This window comes from Rhinatrema bivittatum, chromosome 7 (assembly GCF_901001135.1).
Source record: "Rhinatrema bivittatum chromosome 7, aRhiBiv1.1, whole genome shotgun sequence".
In the NCBI taxonomy this organism is placed as follows: Eukaryota; Metazoa; Chordata; class Amphibia; order Gymnophiona; family Rhinatrematidae; genus Rhinatrema; species Rhinatrema bivittatum.
Window position 1 is genome coordinate 154,953,734 of NC_042621.1, and position 6,000 is coordinate 154,959,733.

Sequence of the window (6,000 nt, forward strand, 5' to 3'; positions counted from 1 at the left end):
CAATGTAGCATGATATCACTGGCATCATCTGACCCCCGCTCCTAAGATGCACGCGTGACTGACTCTCCAGCTATAAAGGGCCCATGGAGGGAAAAGGGCTCAAGGCGCCTCTAGATGATGTCACTCTTCTGGTCTCCCCATGTTCCTGTAGTGTGAGTTGCCTCAGCATGCTTCATTGTCATTCTCCAGCTCCTGCATTCCATGTCTTCAGTCCCAGTGGTCCTTGTCTTTTGTCTTCAGTTCTTCTATGGTTCCTTGCCTGCCTGTTCTGTTCCTTGACTTCCTGCCCTGCCTATCTGTCTCTACTTCTCTAAGGATGGATACCCAGTATTGACCTCGGCATGTGGACATTCTTACTTGCAGCCTGCCATTGACCACTGCCTGCCTCTCGGACATTCTTACCTGCTGCCTGCCACTGACCACTGCCTGACTCCTGGAAATTCCTGACCGCCGCCTGCCTCCAACCATAGGCTACCTTTGGCTATGCCTCCTTTACTCCTGCTCCTACCCAAATACCTTGACAGATCTCTCCACCAGCAGAGACCTCCACTTAAGACCTGATGGCCCCAGCACCCAAAGGCTCCACCCAAGGGGAACATAGGTTGGTAGATGCAAAGCTCCAGTTGGACATCTGTCTCATCCGTGTCTGCCTGCTGATGGTGGGGACCTGCAGGGCTCCTCCCTGCAGATTGCATCAACCCTGCCTCGGTCTAAAGGTCCATGCTTGCAACAATCTTATTGTGTTTAATTAACTCTGTAGGAATAAAGAATAATCCTGATTTGAATGGAGCAAGTTTCAATTACAGCAAACGAATATGGGCTCTTTGGTATGATGCTTTAAGTTTGTTTGCATATAGAACCCTATAGAGATGGGCTCCTTGATTTCCATGAAGATGGAGTGGAATGGGAATCCTGTAAACAAAGATAATATGCTAATATTGGTCTTTCCAATACAGGGACCTTGTCATCTAGTCAGGTTTACTGTAACCACAGAAATGCACTACTGTAGTGTCATTCATATAACTCAGGAGGTTCTGATCACTGGAAGTGCTAATATCCCCTATGGTTCATTAACCAATATTTTTATGCCTGGTCTGGAGGAAGAAAAAGCTTGAAGGGAAGCTAAGCGTTTTTAGTCTACACAGGACAATAAGTGGCAGTAAATGCCTGCTCAGGCAAGATTAGTGCTAATGCAACTCACTATTTATTTCCATTGCTTCTTCCTCATGGTATTTTAAAAATAAAAGTAGAAAACTCAAGCATCTCCAATTGTTAAGTCTGAACATTTGCATGGAATTAATGTTCTGCATTCCAATCTATAGGAATATCTGATTTCCAACAGAACTTTCTGTGCAGTTTCTGACTGAGCAGCTCTCCCTAGGACAGAGCATTTACTGTTGGTTGCTGAATTGTCTAGAGGAATTGAAAGCTAGCTGCATTACTCAAGTCAGTCATATCTTGTTCTAAGCAGGGCTGAATACCTGTACCTTTTCCTCCACCTACTTGATTTGCCTTGTGGTCCCTCAAAAAAACCAAAAAAACATGCATCCTGCATTTGCATATTGGCACCCTTTTTCCCATAAAGAAAGCACTGGTTATAAGAAAAACCTACAGATATGGAACTTAAATACAACTTAAAGAGGGCCAGCAGGCCAGTTTTTTACATGACCTTTCCCACCCTTTCTCTCTTAAACATGTTTCTAATGGTTTCTTTTATGTGGGTGGAATTTATTGGATTGAAATAACGTAAGCATTACAAATCAGGCAAACAAAATGGAGAATTCAATGTTATGGACCTTGTCTCCCCCACCTCTTCATTTAATATCACTATTTTTCATGAATACAGAAACAAAGCGTTAGTATGGTATTGTTTTTATAGTCTTCATAATTAGTTGAGGAAGCCAACAACCTTTGAAAATATATTTCTTTCAATGTGCTGATGGGATTTGTATTTTTCAAAAAGGTTTGACTTTGTTTACTGTCTGGTGAACCTGTTTGGGCTGCTTATTCGAAAGCGAAGAAAAGGTTTGAGAAATAATAAACTCTGAACATTTTTACTAAATATACTTTTGAAGTTGTTCAATGCTACCTTTTAAAATGTTTAGGAATTCCACAGTTGATCCACAAATATACCATAGTTGGCAATGTGACATGCACTGCAGCTCCCCTGGTTTATAGGGGTATACAGGCCAAAAAATATAACTTTGTTTCATTTGGGTTTCTCAGGATTTTTCTTTTTTTTTTTTTTTTTTAGGTTTTGGGAAATAGTACGCACTGTTGCTGAATAGCACATACAATTTGCGAATAGTGTGCACTAAAAACCAATAGAAAAAAATATACAACATTTTGTATTTTTTTTCTATGGTTTCGTTTTAAAAATTACATGAAACAATACAGACGATTTTGTTGGCATTGTCTTTAACATTTCAAATGAAGGCATATCCTTACTGGTTTTAGTGGCCATAAATCTCCACCACATTTAAACCAGGGTACTACATCAAAGCAGCATTATATAGATGAAAGATGAAATGAAGGTGGAATTAATTAGTATGCACTATAAGCAAGAATTTTTCAAATAGTGCTTCATTTAGAATACATGTATGAGAAATTACGTGTGGGAGATCTAATTTTTTTAACTATGAATTTTAGAAAACAATGTTTTTGCTTATGATAGGATAAGGCTGGAAGAAAATGAATAACGACTATAGTGAAAGCAGATTTTCAGGAGCAATTTGGCAAAAGAAGATATTCATAATGGCCTGATAAATAGGAATCTTCTCTTCACATCAAATGCCCTCATACACCAGTACATTATGGAATACCCAAAATTTGCAAGACTCTTACTAACCCTCCTTTTCATCCCATTGTCTCAGCGAATGGCTCCCTATTGGAGCGTCTAGCCACTTTTGTTGATGTATTTCTTCAGCAATATTTTCAATCAGCCATATCATACATACAAGACTCTTCACATATATTAAGGAAATTGTCAGATCATACAGATATACCAGAAGATTATTTTTTGTCACTCTAGATGTTGAATCCTCATACACAAATATTCGACTATCAGGTACATTAGACATAGTGGGGCGGATTTTAAAAGGAGCGCGAATAGCCTACTTTTGTTTGCGCTCCAGGCGCAAACAAAAGTACGCTGGATTTTAGTAGATACGCGCGGAGCCGCGCGTATCTGCTAAAAACCTGGATCGGCGCGCGCAAGGCTATGGATTTTGTATAGCCGGCGCGCGCCGAGCCGCGCAGCCTACCCCCATTCCCTCCAAGGCCACTCCGAAATCGGAGCGGCCTCGGAGGGAACTTTCCTTTGCCCTCCCCTCACCTTCCCCTCCCTTCCCCTACCTAACCCACCCGCCCGGCCCTGTCTAAACCCCCCCCTTACCTTTGTCGGGGGATTTACGCCTCCCAGAGGGAGGCGTAAATCCCCGCGCGTCAGCGGGCCTCCTGCGCGCCGGGCCGCGACCTGGGGGCGGGTACGGAGGGCGCGGCCACGCCCCCGGACCGCCCCGGGCCGTAGCCACGCCCCCGTACCCGCCCCCAAAATGCTGCCGACACGCCCCCGAAACGCCGCAACGACCGGGCCCGCCCCCGACACGCCCCCAACACGCCCCCCTCGGAGAACCCCGGGACTTACGCGAGTCCCGGGGCTCTGCGCGCGCCGGTAGGCCTATGTAAAATAGGCTTCCCGGCGTGCAGGGCCCTGCTCGCCTAAATCCGCCCGGTTTTGGGCGGATTTACGCGAGCAGGGCTCTTAAAATCCGCCCCAGTTAAAATAGATGCAGCGAGTTTCATCATCTTTCATTTATGATTTAGCTGAATTAGTTTCATGTGAGAATTTTTTCATGTTTTGTTCAGCACTTTATCATCAAACTCATGGAGTGGCGATAGGGCCATCTGTAGCACCTGACATGGCAAACTTATACGAGGCACAATTTGAAAGAAAATTCATCTATTCTGTTTCTTTATTTTTTTCTTTTTTTTTTTTTTTTTTACCAACATCAAAGTCAGTATTCAAAAGCCATTTAGATGGATAACTCACAAGCTAGGTTTGCTGACTATGAGTAACTTCTCCATTATAAGTCTAAGGTTCAATCCAATGAATTGACTTTTATTTTGAAATAGGTGAATACGGCACACAGAATTTCGGCTCTTAACAAGGTACTTTGGCATAGACTAACAATGCATCCAGTATTCCGTATGCCCCATAGATTTCTTTTATAAGAGATACTAACATTAGAAATCGAGTGGTACATGCAGCACTGTCTGTGACATCAGAGGGACCAATTTTACAGTCAGGTCATCATGTGTATGGCCATTGCGACATGTATACAAATGCTATGTCAGGTTTACATTAGCAGTACCCTGTCTCTGGCCAGATTGTACATTCACAGAATTTCATTGATGAAGAACATGGGTTGACATTTATATAATACAATGTTTCTGTCCTCAGATCAATGTAGGATATACCAGCCATCCAGTCAGAGTACATCTGACAGAGAATAGAAGTTGTCTTCATACAGACAAAATCCAAGTGCCTATTGTGCGGCACTGCTTTTTAAATGGTCACACATTCACACATCTTAAATTGACTTTCATTGAAAAAAATCCAGTAGCCACTGAGAGGAGTTGATATCAATATGATTCTCAACATACGTGAACAGTGTCATGTTTTTTGGACTTCATGAAAAAATAGATTGCTGTACGTTTTAATTATTTATAATAATTTTTTGCAGTGGTAGAACTTTTATTTTGTGAGAGTAATCTTATGATTAACAGATAGGTTTCCCACCTTGTCTCTTTAAAGATGGTGGCTGTCATGTTCTCCTCTTTCTGACATGAAGATGGCCATAGACTAAGAAGATCTCTGCAGATCAGGCTGTACAGATATCTGAGTGCCTATGGATATTTAGTAGGTCTGTTCTCGAATAGCATCAAGCTCCAGAGATTATTTTGTAGCATCTGATCTTATCATGTCTTAAAAACATCCCAAGCAAAGTGGAAAACACAAACACACCAAAGGATGAATCCACAAAAGCAAAGGTGTCAAAATGAAGTAGGACATCTACAGGCACAGGAGCCGTGTGGAGGTATAAGATGTTTTTATTCAGTCAACACAATTGGCAGGCAGATAGATCTTACATATTAAAGTGGTAGGACAGATTGTTGTAATAGGATTGTAGGTCCCCTGACACGGGCCTTGTTTCGTAGTGGCTGCATCGGGAGGGGTGGAGCAGGAGATCAAACAGATCTTCAATAAAGTGAAAACAGACAAATCTGTCAGGGTAAAAGTAGATTGTAAATGGTGAGACTCCACAGAGGCAACTATAAAAACTTAGGGATAGATTTTTAAAGATGTGCACGCGCTACCCGACGCACATACATGGATGTGCCGATTTTATAACATGTGCACGCTGGCGCACTCATGTTATAAAATCATTGGGCCACGCGCACATGCGAGCCAGATTTTGTAATCCACATGCATATGTGTGGGCGGCGCGCGCAAGGGGGGGGCTAGAATTCTGCAAATTTTGCACGGCAATGCATCCCGGCCTTCCCCAGTTTCCTCCAAGTCCGCTCCAATTAAGAAGCAGATTGGGAGGGAACTTTCCTATCCCCAAACCTAACCTCCCTTCCCCTTTCCTTCTCCTCCCCACCCACTAAATCTAACCTACCTTCCTTTTTTTTTAAATTTTTTAAGTTGCTGCTCCTCCAGAGCAGAAGCAACTTGCGCCTGCCGGCATTCGACTGGCGTATGCTTCCCCGGCACAGTGGCTAAAGGCTGCTGTACCGGCTGCCTCCAGCCCCGCCCCCTCCCCACCCCCTGGACCGCCCCCTTTACAGGCCCTAGCACTTAATCGCGTGCCGGGTTTTACACGCGTGGACGGGTCCGTTTGAAAATTGGCCCGGCGCACGTAAGGCCCAGCCACGCATGTAAACCCCGGGATTTACGCGCGCAGCCAAATTAAAATCTACCCGATAGTAATTAAA